This window comes from Megascapheus bottae, chromosome X (assembly GCF_031878675.1).
Source record: "Megascapheus bottae isolate mThoBot1 chromosome X, mThoBot2.hap1, whole genome shotgun sequence".
Taxonomy (NCBI): Eukaryota; Metazoa; Chordata; class Mammalia; order Rodentia; family Geomyidae; genus Megascapheus; species Megascapheus bottae.
In genome coordinates this window covers 16,282,800-16,302,615 of record NC_143547.1, presented here as the reverse complement: position 1 = coordinate 16,302,615, position 19,816 = coordinate 16,282,800, and the positions used below count along the sequence as shown (strand labels likewise).

Below are 19,816 nucleotides of genomic sequence, written 5' to 3'. Positions count from 1 at the left end.
GACCTGAATACAGGAGTTGCTTGTTTGCCCCCTACACATTTTTTGCTCAAGACTAATATTCTACTTCTTGAGCTACAGCTCCTCTTTTAAGTGATTCATTGAAGCAAATTCTCTTGAACTTTTCTGCTCTGGCTGACTTTGAATTGCAGTCCTCAGATCTCAGATTCCTGAGTAGCTAGAATTTCAGGTATAAACCACCACCACCTGGAAAGGAACAAGCATTTTAGGTCTTCTCCAAAACTGTGAAAATAAGCTTGTGATAAACAATATCCTTAAAAAATAAACTAGGTAATAAATCAATCAACTTGTTGAGCATAAAGGCTAACCGGCAGACATAAAGGACAATTTTGTAGCCAGTCGGTTACACTAGGAATATTTGTAAGGCACTCAGTATAAATGGAGAATGTATGCATCATGAGTAAGTAGTTAAAAATAAAGTGGAACAGTTCAAATACCAGCTATGACCTCCACCCATTTTCAATACTTTTCAGTAGTTTCAGTATTTCTTTGTTTCTCTGTTCTTGATCTTGAAATGAAGTTTATTTCATGTATCATAATTGGCTAAGACCTTCATTCTGGTCCCAATCATGACAAAACATGTAAACATTAAAAAGTCTTTATGTACCAATACATCTATATTAGATATAAATCATGGCCCTAAACCTGAATATTTATTTACTGGTGATAATAAACACAATTGCTCTGCTTCTAAACCAGCACTATATAAACATTGTATGCATACGGGTTATGTGAACTCTCATGTTTATGTTCCATTCTGTAGTTCAGTTTTACTTTCATTTGAGGGGAGCAGATGTTTATTTGGGGACAAAGGGGTGTCAGTCCTCCTTGGCCTTCCTCATGGGGCCAATATCACTTCTCAGCATTCCTCTTGGTGGGGCTATGAATCCCCATCCTTTTCTGAATGAACTTATTGGTCCTTTTGCCCTTGGACATATTGAGCAACTCCATGGAGAAAAGCCACACAGCTTAAGAAACATGTCCCATACAAACATACTGTGCTCGGTGAGGCACCTGCTGTTGTGGCTGTACCTTGGCTTATTCATGTTCTTCTTCACTCTGTGCCCCTTGTTGAGACCCAGAGCCATAAAGTAGCACAGAAAAATGGCTGCCGTTCTACAATGGCTGCTACTTTGATTATATCTTTTTGTTTTCATTTTTTATTGTAATAATTGAGGGGTCACAGTTATATTTGCCAGAGAGAAGGTGCATTACTTCTCACACACTGATAACCCTTCTCTTGTTTTTGTCCCCATTTCCCTTCTCCAACCCCTCCCCTTTCCTATTTCAAATAAACAAATAAGCATATATACAATATACCAGATAACAAGGGGCAACAAAAGAGATGAGAAATAACATAGTACATTAAAAACAACAATCACACGTTATAAAGCTCTTCTTTCCATATCCTAGAGGTCCTTTCATTTAGCCTCATCCTATATGGCCTTATATATCTACATTTTGAGCTATTGTAATCCTCTGTTGGGAGAGTCCAGGTTTATACTAAATACTACAAATGAGGGAAACCGTTGAGCCTATGTTCCTTTGGGTCTGGCTTACTTCACTTAATATGATTTTTTCCAAGTCTTTCCACTTCCTTACTAATGGGGCAATGTCATTCTTTCTGATGGCAGCACAGAATTCCATTATGTACAAATACCACATCTTGATCCAATCATCTACTGAGGGGAATCTGGGTTGGTTCCATATCTTTGTTATGGTAAATAGTGCTGCAATGAACATCGTTGTGCTAGTGGCTTTAGTATGTCCTTGTTTCTGGACGATTCGGTAAATGCCAAGGAGTAGAATTGCTGGGTCATAGGAGAGCTCTATGTTTAGTCTTTTGAGGAACCACCATACTGCTTTCCATAGTGGTTGAATGAGTTTGCACTACCAAGCAACAGTGTAATAGAGATCCCTCCTGGCCACATCCCCACCAGCATCTGTTGTTATATTTCTTGAATAGTATAAAAGAACTAGAGTTTTTCTCCTTTGAATCTTTATGACAAAAATCCTGAAACTCTGAAGGTTTGATGGAAGTCTTGATCACTCAATTAAGCTTTTTACGAAATTCATGTTTAAAAAAATACAAATATCTTTAAAACCACTATCTTTTTTTTTTTGCTGGTGGTGATAAGGGGAATTAAACTCAGGGCCTGGCACTTACTCAGCTGGAGCTTTCACTAGAATCATCCATCCCTCCCTCCTTTTGCTGGTTATTTTGAAGTTAGAGTCTTGCAGCCTTTTCTGACTAGTTTAACTTCAATCCAGAGTATCCAGGATTACAGGTATGAGCCACTGATGCCCAGATATTTTCAGTTTTTTGTACTTAGTAATTTAAGCCTTTGGAACTACATGCTCTCAAATTAGAACTATGAAGCTAGGAAGAATATATTTTTGGGGGGTTCATGGTCATCTGGTTGGCCCATGTACTGTCGCTCAGCTCTGGGCATTGTCCTTGAGCTTTTCATCTCAAGACTACCACCCTACCCTTCAGCCAAGCCCAACTTCCCATTTTCTAGAGGTTAATTGGATATAAGAGTCTGTGGTCCTTTTATGCCTGGTTTGGCTTTGAACCTTGGTCCTCAGATCTAGCCTCCTGAGTAGCTAGGATTACAGGCATGAGCAACCATCCATAGCTAGGAATAATGTTTTATATGCCCATGTCCCATAATTACTCCCTAGTGTCTCTCTCATAAATTTTTCCACTCTGAAATTTATATTAAAAAAGTTGTGACTTCAGAATATGTTTCTTTGGGATATAGGATTATGGAATTTTATTAGCAACTTGCCTTTTGGATTTAAAAAAAGTGGATGAAGCAACAAAAACTGAATCCCTGGGCTCTAAGGAAATACATTATTGCTAGCTGATCATCTTCAGAATGGTAAATACCATAAATCAAGAAACAGAAACATATGTTAATATTGACTATTTAGTTCACTAAGAGAATCTCAGCTTTCCAAATATAGCTTACACAGGAATAACCACAGGAATAAAATTTAAAATTTAAATGCTACTTTCCTTTTAAAATTCATAATTTATATTGCCTATCAAATATTTTAAGGACAGAATTATGATTTCTCAGCTTACTGAAAATAGCATCAGTGCTTATTTGCGTACATAAATAGTCTGTTCTCTTTGTAATGGAAAATCATAATCAACTCTGATACTCTACATAAATCTATAGTATATAAGCAATCTAGAAGTCTATAAATATAGAGAATTCTTTGTATATGACTTTAATAAAATACAACAGCTTTTTACTTCCTTTTCCTTTGATATGTATGTATGTTTATGCATTTCCATATGTTGAGATCACTGAATCCAACTATTCACATAGGTAGGTTACAGAATATTTTTTGCCAGTCTTGGGCTTGAGCTCATGGCCTGAGCACTGTCCTTGGACTTTCTCATGGCTAGAGCTCTACCACTTGAGCCTCAGGACCAGTTCCAACTTTTTTCTGTGTACGTGGTACCGAGGACTTGAACCCAAGGCTTTTTGCATGCTAGGGAAGCACTCTACCACTAGGCCAAACTCCCAGCCCCCAAAATATTTTTTAAGACATGGAGTCCCCCTATGTTGCAAAGACTACCTTTAAACCCCTGGGCTTAAGTGATGCTCCTATGTCAGATTTGCAGGTAATTTGGACTACTAAAGTACAATGACTTTTGAATCTACAAATTGCATATGACATTCTGTAAGAACAATCTCAATCACTGAAAACCTTTTGACAAAGATCAAGTGGAAAAATAATCCCTATGTGAAAATGTCCATGGTTGTTGTTTTAATGTCCTCATCAATGATTGTTTATTTATCCATTCAAAACTTAGTACATCATTCTTGAGCAAGGAATATTTTAATTGTTGACTTTATTTGTTTGATTCCAAGAAATGAGCCCAGGACCTCATCCAAGCTAAGCACCTTTAGCACTGAACAACATCCCCAGCTGTGAATTTAAACAGTTTTTTAAACTATACTATAGTTAAACTCTTGCAGGCATTCATCTTGTAATATGCAAATTTTCTCCATCTGTTTATTTATGTATTTTATCAGACTTTAACTAACAGTTTCTTACTATAAAAACCTAGATCCTGAGTTTTCCTATATATCTCTTTTAATTAAATACTTTAACTCAACATTTTCACACTGTAATTGAATTTAATTTGATAATGTATATAGTAGACCATGGATTTTGATGATGGTTTGATACCACTGCTATTTATATCTAACATTCATATCCAAAAGTTTTAGAAACAAACTGGCAAATGCGTCCCTTTAGGTATACTGAATCCTTGTAACTTGCTCTATTTGAGAAATTTGTCAAAGAAATGCACTCAGAATTTGACATTGAAAAAGCCCTGAAAGTTTCCCTGGGATAAATTGGGTGAACTGCAATGTAATATACTGTATTACTATTTTACTTTCACTTTGTCAATCAAAGGAACTTGCAACCATATTTATACAAGTATCTGCTCTAACTGCTTTCCTCTTCTAAGACCTGACTCTACAAATGTATTCCTATTTCATTTATTCTGTTATATTTGCTATTTATATGAATCAGTCTTAAATCATTTCCTTTCTTATATATGAGTTTTATAAAGAACATTTATAATCCATATTTGCGTATTTAGACAAAGCGATCACAAACCGGATAACCCTAAGCATGATTCAAATGTGCAAGCTATCTAACGCCAAATTAAAAAAAAAAGAGGATCCTTATGAAAGTGTAACACATCAGTAGTAACAACAGGAAAGTTAATACATCATGAGCTACGAGCAAATACATTACAGTATGGAGGCCTTTCTTATTTTTACTCTTGTTTTGGTATAAAATTCTACATGTATTAAGCCTTTGATCAAGAAGAAAAAAATGTAAACCTTCATAAATCTGGATTAAGTACAGAGCTAATGCCTATCATATTGAGTACCCATGGTTTCATATACTGTTGAGAGCATCCAGTGGATTTGTTTAAAAGCATATGATTTGCCCTTTAATACCTGGGAATTCATCTATAAACAAAAATGATATTATAGTAAAGCTTCACTATATACTTTAGAAGTATATTCCTTTTTTATAGAATAGTCATTGTTGGCTTTAATAGAGCTTGGAAACCAAAGTAGGAATTACTTATCTTAAAAACCCCAACCAAATTATTTGTTGAATGTAAAATTAATTGTAAGTTAATGTTGCTAGGCGAGCTTATTACCCAGTTCCCATGTACTTCCTTTCATTTCCTGCTTTGTTTATAAGATAAAAGCAAATTACTTATGACAGCCATATCAAACCACTTTCTTTACCCAAAGCATCTGATTTTAGATAGCACTATGTGTATGAGCTTTAAAAGCCCCTACCTCGACTTAGGCAAATAGAACCTCCGGTAACCATGCTATTCCCATCCTGTCTTTGAACCATCTGAAAAGGCTGAGTGGAATAATTGTTTCAGACATCTGTTTAGCATACTTTGAAGTGCATATAAGTTCTTTTTCAGTTTTATTTGAACCCAAGCTGCCTGCACCAAAGTCTATAATCAATCTGAATTAAGTTGTCCTACTTCTCCTAATAAGTCTCTTATTAAGTTCTGCATCAGCCGCTTAGGGAGACTTAAAAGCTAATTCATGTAGAATTGCCATTTTCTACTAATTCATTTGTCAGCTCTCCAAATTCCACCAAAAACAATTGCAAAGACTATTAATTTGTGTCTTCATAAACAACTTATATAAGTGTAGTATACATTAAAACCAAGAAAACGATTTGAAACAGTTTGTGGGAGAAAATGTGTTGATGACATTCAACACACTTGCTTTTTTGACTCTTTTGTGATGCCTTCCACATTTAAAGCATAAAGCCATTTATTTAATAAGAGAATCTCCTTCCATTTTTACTTTCACAAATAGAATAATCACTGAGTGAACTTTGCTTAATGATAAGAGAAGCCTTTAGAACAGTTGGAAAAGGAACCTGTTCTTTTTCTTATTGGATTTATTTTAATTTGGCTGTCTTTGTGTTCCTTTGTTGGAGTGTGATAAAAGAAGCTAGAATTGCTTGCCATTGTGAATACATTAAATCAGAGTTGTACAGCTACTTTACTGGTCAAGGGACATGTAGGAGAACATGGATTATCAAAATGTTCAGCTAATGAATTCATCTGACAATATTCTACTCCAAAAGTATTTAATTGGGTAATAAAATTTTCTTTAAAGAATATCACCCTTCCTACTATTTGAAAACAATCATATCAAAAACTTTAATATGGCAATCCTGTTTACTGAGGATTTAACCCAGAAGCTTTGTTTGTAGCTGATAATAATTACAAATACTATTACTCAAGAGTCTTGGGTAATAAAAGACTATTCAAATAACTAATATACTTACAGTATTAAAGGATCTAAAACCTCATTCACTCATCTATTGATATTATGGTTGAGACCCATACCCAGAGAAGTCAGATCTCATTACGGAGTGTGAATGTTTATTTCATAAATAAAATAGTATTGAGACTTGTATTAATGACATCTTAGTTTTTCTAAGAATATTGTTATTTAACATCAAGCTGCAGGAATAAAAACATTTATTAGCTTTAACATGTTTATTTGTGTGTGTGTGTGTGTGTGTGTGTGTGTGTGTGTGTGTGTGTGTGTTTGTATGTACCATATTAGCTAGGAACAGATCTAAACTGTAAGTTACTTAACTGGAATTTTATAGTTCCATAGAGTCAGACAGCAAGTATATTTTTAATTGTCCTCTGATACCAAAAAAACACATGTTTAAAAGTTAGAATTATGTTATTCTTCAACCATAACCAAAACAATAAATTACTTAAGATTAAATAGCCTAATGAGCAGGCTCCTTTCGTCTTTCTGACATGGTTGGTAACTGCAACTTTCAAAATTTAATAATAAATCTTGACACTAATAATAGACCTTTTACAGACTTACATTAACTAAGTTAAATATTAGCACTAAATAATCACATGCACCAGGTGCCAATGGCTCATGCCTAAAATCCTAGCTATTCAGGAGACTGAGATATGATGATCACAAGTTCAAAGCCAGCCAGAGCAAGAATGTCTGTGACATTCATCTCCAATTAACCAACAAAATTTGGAAGCAGACTTATGGCTAAAGTGGTAGAATACAAGTTTTCAGCTCAGGAACAGTACTCAAGCTCTGAGTTCAAGCCATAGCACCAGTGTGCATGTGCGAGCGCGCGCACACACACATACAAACACCACCTAAGTGGAGATTTGGCTCAAGTGCTAGAGTGCTAACCTTGAGCAAAACACTCAGGGATAGCATCCCGGCCCTGAGTTTAATTAAGTCCCAGGACCACCAAAAGCAACAACAACAAAAAATCACTTGGTAGCCAGTTTTCTGGATATTATTGGAACAGATGTGCCTATGATATAAACATGACCATTTGTTTTAATAGCTGTAAGAAATGAACTATAGTATGCTATAGTTCATGAAAATAGTGTACAATACAATTTAGTAATAATATTTAATACTTAAAGAATATTATAATTAGAATTACATTCACTGTAGTTTTCTTTTGTTAAAGAAACTTTCTACTTTGGCTCTCTTAAAGCCAAACCTGTTTCCTCCTTCAAACTACTTACCTTCTTTTTATATGGCTGTGACATTTATTTGATAGATCTTGTTTTATTTTTAAAGTTCTTGTCAATTTTGTGATATTTTTCCATAATCACTATGTTTTAACATGAAGGTACTATTTTCTCCCCAAAATTTTAAATGCAATCAGCCACAGAGAACTAGAAAGCATAATTTAAGAACACAATATGAAGGACTGTTCAGTGTGTATAGACTACATCTCATTCCAGCTACTTCTTTCTATCCTATACATAAACAAAGAATAGATGGTTGCATTTCAGATTTATCTTTTTATACTTTCATCTGATCATTGTGACCTATAATTTCCATGACTTGTACATTTTTTTCTTGTCCTGGGGCTTGAATTCAGGGCCTGTATGCTGACCATGAGCTTATTTGCTCAAGGCTAGCATTCTGCCACTAGAGCCACAGCACCACTTCTGTTTTTGTTGTTGTTGTTATTGTTGTTGTTGTTGTTGTGGCTTTTGCCAGTCCTGGGTCTGGACCTCAGAGCCTGGGTACTTTCCTTGAGTTTTCTCAAGGCTAGTTCTCTAGCACTTGATTCACGGCACCACTTCCAGCATTTTCTATGTATGTGGTACCTTGGAATCTTATCTAAGATATTGTACATGTTAGGGATGCACTTTACCACTAGGTCACATTCCAGGCCCATTTTTTGAGTAGTTTATTAGTGATAAGAGTTTCATGTGGACTTTTTTTGTCCAGGCTAAGTTTTAAACTTGATCTTCAAATCTCAGGTTCCTGAGTAGCTAGGATTATAGGCATGAGCCCCCAGCACCCAACTGATTTGTAGCTTTATAAAATTTGTTGCATTCTTTGAGACTTCTATTAACACTCAGTGACGTAACTGGTTACCTGAAAGTTAACTGGTTACCTGAAAGCAGGCTCTGAGAAGAAGGGCCTAAGTGCATGCGATTTGTAAAGTCTACTGACTGGAGAAGGCTATATAGGAATAGGGGAGCCAAAAGAAGTATATGATCTGAGATGAAGTTAAACTTTTTGCCCTAATTCCTAGGAGAGAGCCTTGTAGCTAAACCACACAGTAGAACTCTCTTTATATTACCCAGCAAGTCCTTATTTTGACAAGTTGATAAATATTTACAACCAGGTCTGAGCTGGAAAAATCCCTGTTTTGTAGCATTTTCCAGTGTAAATGTTCTTGCTAATTAGAGACTTCTGGTTACCACTATGGTATGCCTGAATGGGGAGCTAGGAAGAAAATGGCTTTATAAATGAATTTGGTTTATAGTTATAGAACCTGTCAATCTCTAGAGATTGAAATAATCCAAACATAGGCATTGAGATTGTCAATATTTTTTTTTTAATTTTGTCGGTCATGGGGCTTTAATACTGGGCCTGGACACTGTCCCTGAGCTCTTCAATTCAAGGCTATGGTCCTAACCCTGGATCCACAGTGCCACTGCCATTTTTCTAGTGGTTAATTGGAGATAAGAGCCTCATGGACCTTAGTGCCTTGGTGGCATTGAGCCTCAATCTTCAGATCTCACCCTCCTGAGTAGCTAGGATTACAGACATGAGACACCACATCTGGCTGAACATGTCAAGAATTTTCTATAGCAATGGGTATCACCTCAATGTGCACCTAATTTATATGGAAGGACTAAGGAAAACTAGGTTGAACACACTCCTGAGAACTTCCAAATCGGGATGTCCTGAGTGGGGCTTATATCCCCTTCCTTACCAGTTTCAAGATATTAGAGCTGCTTATACTGAGACAGATTGTGAGAACCTCTGTTTTGTAGAAAAGAAACTGTATACAAACACATGCATATATAATGATTATTACTAATAATTCTTCAATTAGAAATATTTATTTTTTTCTCTTTTATATAAAAATAATAAGAAATACTTTCTGTTGATTTTTTATGTATACTGTAAATAAAATAGCTACCTTTGAAACTTCCCTCATTTTTTGTTATAAAGGCTGAAATAAAATATATTCCAAGGCTATCTGAGTGTTAAATTAGCTTGAGTTTTAGAGACAAATATAGTATACAAGAATGATCTTAATGAAATCTGACTCACTTTGATTCAAAAATGATTAATATCTAATGAAAAGAATGTTCTCTTTTTCTTCATCATTTTAAACATTTTTGCTACAGAAAAATACTATTCCTTTTTAGATAATAACTCTCTTCTACAGAATTTTGAGGACACTAAATCATACTACTGCTTTAAAAAATTTCATTTCTATTTAATTGTAGTGCAGTTGTTAGTTGAAAACCAATCACTGTTTTTATTTAAAGAGTAAATTTGGCTAGTAGCTGTTTTTTTTAATGACTGAGTACATTGATTAGACAGCTTGACACTTAGATACATTTGTATCTAAGTCTAGTAATTTATTCAGCATTTGCCAGTACTTAACTGGGCATTATCATGATAGCAGTTGTCATAACAGAGTATATATAACAGAATATGAATTTAGATTGCTTTATGATGTGATCATAGAAATCAAACTAATATATTAAAAAGCAGACCTTATCAATTATATGGTGAGAAAAAATGCAAAACAGTAAATCCTTAACTCTAGAAGCTAGGTTTTTCAAACTGATACACAAAATAATGACCACTGATATAAAGAAATAAGATAAAGTTGTTAAATAATTGTACTAATCTAATTTTTAAGTACCCAATTTATTTGAATGAAGAAAATCCATCTTGTAGCAGGGTGCAGTGACTCAAGCCTGTAATCCTAGCTACTCAGGAAGCTGAGATCTGAGGATCAAGGTTCAAAGCCAGCCTGAGCACAAAAGAACCTGAGACTCTTTTTTATATATAATTTTTTATTGTAATTAATAAAAGGGTTACATGATATTTGCCAGATAGAAGGTGCATTAATTCACATACATTGATACACTTTCACATGTCTTGGTACCCATCACCCTCCCCCCCCAACCACCCCCCCTCGCCCCTCCTTCCCCCCCCTCTTGGTTTTCCCCCATTCCCTATCATATTTCCAATAACCAAATACAAATAAATTCAATATATCAGATAGCAAAGTGAGATACTGTAACAATATGAGATACCCAAGATACAGCAAAGGAGATGAAAGTTAGCATAGTACATTAAGGGCAACAATCATTCATTATATGGCTTTTGTTTCAGTATCCTGGAGGTCCTTTCAATTAGCTTCATACTATATGGCCTTGAACCTGAGACTCTTATCTTCAATTAACCTCTAGAAAACAGGAAATAGCGTTTGGCTCAAGGGTAGAGCAGTAGCCTTGAGCTGAAGAGCTCAGGGACAGCGCACAGGCCGAGTTCAAGACCTGTGACCCACAAAAAAAAAACCTTGTATTTATTTTATTTGATTTATAAGTGGTTACATGTCTTACTTTTTTTTAATTGTACTTTTGTAGGAGTGATATATAGAGGGGTTACAGTTACATTTGTCAAGTAGTGGATATATTACTTCTTGAACATCGATATCTTTTCACGTGTTTTCTCTCACTTTCCTTTCCCCACCCTTCTCAATCATCTTGTTTTCCCTTCCCCTCCATATTTCAAATAAACAAATAAACGTATATACAATTAAACAGGTAACAAAGTCAGATATGGTCACAAGAGAAGATAAACCACAGGGAAGCAAAAGAGGAAAGTAATAACTTCACATAATACATTAGGAACTACAAACACAAAGATAAACCTTATTTCCATATCCTGGAGTTCATTTCACTTAGCTTCATCCTATATGGCCGAATGTACATAGCTTTTTGAGCTATTGTGATCCTCTGCTAGGAGAATCCAAAAGTGTACTAATTATTACAAATAAAGGAAACCATAGAGCCTATGTTTCTTTGGGTCTGGCTTACTTCCTTAATATGATTATTTTGTTTCATTTGTAAAATCACAATCCTTTGGACAGATCTAAAAGCTTAATTAAATTAGAAGCTACAATTATCTGACAGGAAAAGTGAATATTAGAGAGCATTTTGCAGCCTTTCTCATCTCTTTTCCATGTATTTATTTATTTCAGTTCTTAGTAAACTTGTATTATTTCTGACTCATTTTTTTCTTTAGTGTGTGTAAGTTACCAGTATGTTAAACAGAAAATCAAATTCTCAAAAACCCATTTTGTTTCAATAGTGAGTGTTTTCCCCATGGAACTAAAATTTGCTCATTTTATTTACTTTTTTGCCAATCCTGGGGCTTGAACTCAAGGACTGACCACTGTTCATGGGCTTTCTTTAAGGATAGTGGTCTGCCATTTGAGCCACAGCACCACTCCCAGCTTTTTTCTATGTACGAGGTTCCGAGGAATAGAACCCTGGTCTTTGTGCATGCTAGGCAAGCACTCTACCAGTAGGCCAAACACCTGGCCCAAATTTGCTCATTTTAAAGCAAAGTAGTTGAAGATATTGCAGAGGTAACTCACAACTCTAGTCAGTATTCATACATTCAAAGTTTGCTTACTTGGTTCTAATGAGAAAGAAAATCTCTGATTATATATATAAATATTATGTATATAATATAATACATTATCCTGCATTAAAAAATGTTTCATTTTATTACTGTGAATACATTTGGAATTGTTTTTTCTTTGTAAGCATATATAATAGCAGTCATCATTTACATAAAATAACATACATTAGTGTTAAGCATATCAGAGACACAAAATATACATAACATATAACAGCTTCTCAATAATATTTCTTGGAATAAGTAAACAGACACAAAATAATAAGGTAAAATACCATCTTCAGCTTACAGGACTATTAAAATTATTTATAGACAATTTATTCCCATCTGCCAGTATCATATTTCTGGTCATTAATAATTTCTGCTTGTATCTATATACATTCATTGATACTTTCTTCTCTTTTCATTAATGGCCTTAAGCTTATATTCTATGTACTTGAAGTTTTCCAGAGGCCCAAGCTGAGCTCAGAGAATGATGCCTTTTTCTTTGTAGTAACCTTATTTACTGAGAGAATTGCTCCTGACCCGCCTCAGCATCCTTCTTTGTGCTTTCTATACCACTTTATACAACTCTTATCAGATAAATTGCTGTGATTTTTAATAACCTACTCAATTGTCAGTTACTTGAAGCCTTTGAAAAGTTCCATTTTCCCAGGACACAGTAAATGCATACTACATAAATTGCAAAGTACACTAGACATAATGTATTTTCAAGTGAATTAGTAATTAACTTTAACTATAATACAGTTGCAGCCACTTTCCTTTGTAGAATGTTTCATTGTTTATATTGCAAGGAACCAGTTCACTCAAGGCTCATCACAATCATTCTTTAAGTAAATATTCACAAGTCATCTTTTTCCACTGTACTTCATGTTTTACCTCATTAAAGACTACATACTCTTCCTAAAATATGCATAAAACTTTTTGTAGTTTAGGCTCTGAAGTGATAGCTATCCTCCTACCACCTTTTGTCTTCCTGTGTTAGGTTCATGAGCCCACATTTCAAAATCTTTTTCAAGGAGATGTCACCTTCTGTAGTAGAGAAGTGGGGAAAGAAAAGTTTCCCTCTGGGTAAATATGAGAAGCCAGGTCCAAAGAAGCAAGTAAAAATAAATAATATTAGTTTATTGATCTGTCATGGTTGAATTGTTATCTGATAACCTTATAGAATTTCCTTGAAGAAGCCTAATATAGAACTTTATGCAGCCTTGTATACCACTATTGCCCAACACAATGCTTAACTCCCTGTATATAGAATGAAAGAATAAATAGACCTAACCTTTCATTCATCTTTATAAAGACCCTGAACTTCCCTGTTTTTGTCTTTCTACACAAGTGGAAAATCTTGAAAAGTAATTATAAATAAATTTTGTCATATTCGAATATTAACATTTGAATATGATTGCTCTTGAGTGGTATTATTTAATAACTCCCTGAAGTGGAAAATTCCCAAAGATGAGAGAGAGGAAGGAGGGGGGAAAAGATAGTAATCTCAACCACAGCATCTATAATTTCTTCTTTGAGCAAAGTTAAAAATAACTATTTTTTCCCAAGACCTTCTCATTCTTTGCCAAGGCTCATCAATTCAGGTTGCATTTCAGTGTACAATTTATATCATAGCATTGCTTTCTGGTATCTCAGACTTTTGAGTCTTAAATTGAGTCGTGTTATTATGCTCTTTAAGCCAGAAATGGTAGTAGGCCCTGTAATTCCAGTACTGAAAATCTGAGGTAGGAAGATGGCCTACATGATAAAGAAAAATGTCTGTGGAGATGTGGCTTAAGTAGTAGAGGACTAACTTTAAGCACAAAAGTACTGGGACAATGCATAGGCCTAGGTCAAGCAACAGAACAAAAACAAAGAAACAGAGAGACAGAGAGAGAGAGAGACACAGAGAGACAAAGACAGAGACAGAGAGAAAGACAGACACAGAGACAGAGACGGAGGGAGGGAGGAAGAGAGGAAAGAGAGTAAGAGAAAGAGAAGAAATATTAAAGAAAAAGGAAGAAAGAAAGAGAGAAAGAAAGAAAGAAAGAGAGAGAGAAAGAGAGAGAGAAAGAAGAAAGAGAGAGAGAAAGAAAGAAAGAAAGAAAGAAAGAAAGAAAGAAAGAAAGAAAGAAAGAAAGAAAGAAAGAGAAAGAAAGAAGAGAGCGAAAGAAAGAAAGAAGGGAAAGGTCAAATTCTATGGCCAACTTTGGACCTACATTTTTTATTGTTGGGGTAATGAATAGAGGGGTTACAGTTCTATTTGTCAGATAGTAGTAGATAGATTACTTTTTGAACATTGATACTTCTTCTCATGTTTTTGTCCCCCTTTCCCTTCCCCAAAATCATCTTGTTTTCCTTACTTCCCTTCCCTATTTCTAATATACAAATAAATGTATATACAATACACCAAATAACAAAGTCAGATACAGTAACCACATGAGATTAACCATAAGGGGAAAAAAGAGAAATGAAATAATTGCACATAGTCATTAAGAACAAAAATCTCAAAGGTACTCCTCTTGTTTCCATATCCTAGAGTTCATTTCTTTACTTTCATCCTTTATGACCTTATATATCTAGGTTTTGAACTATTGTAATCCTCTGCTAGGACAATCCTACATGTGTACTAATTGTTACAAATGAGAGAAACCACGAAGCCTATGTTCCTTCAGGTCTGGCTTACTTCACTTAATATGATTTCTTCCAAGTCTTTCCGTTTCCTCACAAATGGAGCGATGTCCTTCTTTCTGATGGCAGCATAGAATTCCATTGTGTATAAATACCATATCTCCTTGATCCAATCATCTATTGAGGGGCCTCTGGGTTGGTTCCATATCTTAGCTATGGTAAATAGTGCTGCAATACACATCATTGTGCTAGTGGCTTTAGTATGTCCTTGTTTCTGGACATTTGGGTAAATGCCAAGGAATGGATTTGAGGAGTTGCCACACTGCACTCCAAAGTGGTTGCAGGAGTTTACACTCCCACCAATAGTATAGTAGTGATCCTTTCTGTCCACATCCCCACCAGAAACTGTTATTATTAGATTTCTTGATCATGGCCATTCTAACTGGAGTGAGGTGGAATCTCAAAGTTTTGATTTCCATTTCTTTTGTGGCCAGAGATGTTAAGCATTTCTTCATGTGTCTTTAGGCCACTCTTATTTCCTCTTCAGAGAAGACTCTAAATCTTTTAATTGGGTGGCTGTTCCTTTGAGGATTTGTTTTTGAGAGATTCAATTTTTTGAGCTGTTGATATATTTTAGATATGAGGCCCTTGTCTGTTGTATGGTTAGTGAAGATCTTCTCCCACTCTGTAGGCTTTCTATTTAACTTGCTAGTTATGTCCTTGGCCATACAGAAGCTCTACAATTTAATGCAGTTCCATTTGTCCGAACTTTCTATAAATTGTTGTTTCTGGGTCTTTATTAAGGAAGTTTAGACCTGTAGGGCCTACTTAAAGAAAAAAATGAAGTAGAATCCTGATTCAAGTCATAGAGCACTATCCTTGAGCAAAAACCCTAAGGAAGAATACAAGGCCCTGAGCTAGTTCAACTGCAATATTGACAACAATAATAACAAAATTGGCTGGAACTAAGCAATCTCTATGTTAACAAACTTCCACATGATTTGATACACACTGTTATTTGACAATCATAAACTTAGATTAAATTTTGATCCATAATGGAGAGAGCAATGATGCTCTTAGAGTAGGCACATTTAAAAAAATCTCTAGAAGTCTATCTCAGTCTATATCTGTACCTAACGTATACCACGCCCTGAGTTCCATCCCTAATATTGTAGAATAAAAGACTTTAACATGTAAAACACATCCATCAGAATAACCTCATGAACATGAACTTGCAGGTCATGGTCCTTATGGATGATGTTAATGATCTATGTATTATTATTCATTTTTAAGTAAGTTGTCCCATATAAATACAATTTCTCAAATAGAAAATATTGGCTTTTCTCCTGTTTCCTTAGCAGTCTAAAACATGATCTGCTTAAATGACTTGTTTATACTCATTAGAAACCCTTTTATTTTAATTGTGCATATTTTGCAATTACCCTTGTAAAACACTCATGAACTACCTTTTTATTAGTTTTAATTGTGTCATTACAAAGCTGTGGAATGCTTAAAATGCCTTTGTTTGTTTATTTGGTTCGTTTGTTTGCTTGCTTTTTTCCATGAAGGGAAAATAATTAGCAGTCAGAGTTAGGAATATAAGAAACAAGTTCCAAAGAAAATTAAAGTAACTAAGATTGGTCAAATTATTCTTGAAACTTAAAAACGCTTCCTTTATAACCAGTGCTATCCTGTTTCTCATTTTCAAATTGTATATGTACATGGAAAATGAACAGACAAAAGATAAGAAAATAGGTTCAGGGGGGCGCCGCCAGGTGTCTCCACGCCCTCCGGGCACCCGGCCAGGCCTGCCAGGCTCTCAGCCATGGCAGTCTGCAGCTGGAGGAGTTGTTCGCCGGCGGCGGGCCCCTGAGGACCTTCCTGGATTGTCCAGAAGCCCAGTTACAGGGCCAGGGCCTGGAGTTGGTGGCCTTGGCCTGGCTCCTGAGCGAGAGGGAGCGGGACCTGAGGGAGACCGAGGCCCTGCTGTGTGATGAGAATGAAGATTTACGGAAACTTGCAGAAAATGAAGTGGCTTTATGTCAAAAAGAAATAAGTCAGTTGAAGCACCAGATTATCTTACTTTTGGTTCCCTCAGAAGAAACAGATGAAAATGGTTTGATCCTGGAGGTGGCCTTAGACATGCATGTGCCAGCATTGGGGGATCAGATGTTTATAAGCACATGAAATATGAAGGAGGGGTGCACAGAGTACAGCGAGTGCCAAAGACCGAGAAGCAAGGCTGCATCCATACTAGCACCATGACAGTGGCAATCTTGCCCCAACCTACTGAGATTAATCTGGTGATAAATCCTAAAGATTTGAGAATTGACACTAAACGAGCCAGTAGAGCCGGGGGTCAGCATGACAACACCACAGACAGTGCTGTCCGCATAGTTCATCTTCCAACAGGTATTGTTTCTGAGTGCCAACAAGAGAGATCACAACTGAAAAATAGAGAAACAGCTATGAAATGCTGCGTGCAAAGCTGTGCAGCATGTATATGGAGGAAGAAACAAATAAAAGATATGATACTCGGAAGGTCCAGGTTGGAACTAAAGGAAGGTCAGAGAAAATAAGAACATACAGTTTTCCACAGAACCGCGTCACAGATCACAGAATAAACAAATCATTGTATGATCTGGAAGCTTTTATGCAAGGAGATTGTCTGCTGGATGAACTCATACAGTCACTAAAGGACTATGCTGATTATGAATCTTTAGTAGAAATCATTTCCACAAAAAAGATTTACATTGATTTGTTGTTCAAACTTATCATAATGTAGATTAGGAAGATTTTTTGATAGCAAGTTATGTTGTATATAAATACATAAATCTTGGAAAAAATGATTTTTGTGTAAGACATTTAGTGGGTAAACAGGATGGATACTAAGTATGGTCTTAGGAGACAAACCATGTTATTAGTTGACTGATAACAGAATTAATGATTAAGAAGGTATAAAGGTAAATGTTGATGTTTACTAAAATGGATATACCCTAGGACTAAAAAAGGTACTGCAGTGAAAGCATGCACTTGAAGCACTCCTGCTCCCTCATAATGGAGGTTGGCCTGTTAGTGTGTAGCTACAGAACCTCAGTGGCTTCTTGTGACCTACAGCTGCTGTGCAGCTGGTGAATGAGGCTTACAGGTTGATAACCTCAAGCCCTTGGGGTCTGGAAAAGAAGCCTCCTATTCACGTGTGAACAAAACTTGGGTGGTGAGCCTCACTGAATTAGTTCTGCATCAGGTTCTCCAGAGAAGCAGTTCTGGAGAAGCTGGTTGTGTACAGATTTATTGCAACAATTGGCTCCTATTGTTGAAACTGATGGGTTCTAATCTTCAGTGTAAAAGCATGTTAGAGACCCAGGAATCCTCCCACCTGACTTGTCTTATTTAGAGGAGAGGCTGTTATTTTTGTTCCCTATGGACCTTCAAATGATTAGATGAAATCCACTGACATGAGGCACTGTATTTTACTCAACATTTCACTGATTTAAATGTTAGTTTCATCTAACATGTGCTTAGAAATAATGTGTTAGCAGATACTTGGGTGCCCATGGCTGGCCCATGGATAAAACAAATCAGTACCCAAAGTAAACCAAATCAGTACCTGGTAATTGTGCCAAAGAGTAGGAGAAAGAAAGAGACATTATCTTGCTTGCATCGTTCTGCCCATTGCCCTGGACTGACAAAGCTTGCTGTGGTGCTGGCTGGCTAAGAAGAAATGTGCAGCTTGCTGTGGTTTGAATGTATATACTCCAAAATCAGGTGTGGCTAGCCTGACATATCAACATGAGTCCCACAATAAGTCATGAGAGTTCACCCTTGTGAGTGCTGTTGATGCCCTTATAAAAGTCTTTAAGCCAGGTGCTAGTGGCTCATGCCTATAATCCTAGCTACTTAGGAGGCTGAGATATGAGGACCTTGGTTTGAAAGTCAGCTTAGGCAGGAAAGTCTGTGAGACACCTCCAATTAACCACCAGAAAGCTGAAAGTGGAACTGTTCCTCAAAGGTAGAATGTTAGCCTTGAGCAAAAGTAACAAGTTCTTGATCTTGAATTCTAGTCTGTAGACCTGTGAAAAATGAAGGTATTTTGGGTGAGTATGTTTCTTGGAAGTAATAAATATTAACTGGTAAAAGCACATTCACTGCTATGTTCAGTAGTATGTTTTCATACTTTGTCAGTGATGGAAATAAACTATAAATGCCTTAAAAAAAGAAAATAGGTTCACTCCTTACATGGAAAAGATATAATTCAGCTTTTATCCAGATGCTAGGGGCTCATGCCTATAATATGAGCCACACTGGAAGCTTAGATCTGGAGGTTTTCTGTTCAAAGCCAGCCTTGGCAGAAATGTGTGTAAGATTCCATCTCCAAATTAAACAGAAGGAAGCTATACTTGAAGGCATAGTTCAAGTGGTAGAGTGTAAGTTGAAGAAACAATACAAATGGGAGTGAGGGGATCTGATTTTAAGCTCCAATACCATAAAAATAGCTGAATAAATAATTAATTAATTAACTAAATTCAGCTTTTATTAAAGAGCATTGTAGTTAAACTTCATAGTACAGCCATATCCTGAAATATGAAGAATTATTAACAATGCAAAGAGGAAAATGTTACCAAATAACTTTTTTTTACTTTGGAGTATTCATACTTTTTCAGCAATGTAAAAGATAATACAAGATCATTTTTTCCTGCAAACAAGTGTGTTCTTTTCAGAGAAAAAGTGTGGCAGTTAATTGCTATTTTTATGCCACACATTTTGAAGTATGTTGACTGTAAGAAGAAACCATAGTTAAAATATAATTAGGAATAATTGCTTGACAAATAAAAATGCTAAATTTCTTCATATTGTTTTCCTAAAAAATATTTCAAGTCCCCTAAAGTCATCCTGATTATGCTACATGTAGGTCATTAGTTCTCACACTATTTCATTATTTATGTCCTTAGTTTTTTTGGTCAAAATTGATCATGCACAGTCATGAAAGTTAGCAGATGTCTTGAAAACCAATCCAAAGACGATGGGGAAAAAACAAGAATGTTTTGCCTTCAGTCAAAAACAATAAGATTCATGCTGGGTCGGGAGTTTAGCCTATCATGCATGAAGAT

General features: G+C 35.7%; 1 protein-coding gene and 1 pseudogene across 3 annotated transcripts in view; both read left to right on the top strand.

The window, feature by feature from the left end:
* The window catches only part of Dmd (dystrophin), a 1,999,854-nt gene that overhangs the window by 1,641,589 nt on the left and 338,449 nt on the right, over positions 1–19,816 (top strand). The gene's annotated exons all lie outside the window — the stretch shown is intronic.
* LOC150040522 (peptide chain release factor 1-like, mitochondrial pseudogene) lies at positions 3,584–17,717 on the top strand (annotated as a pseudogene).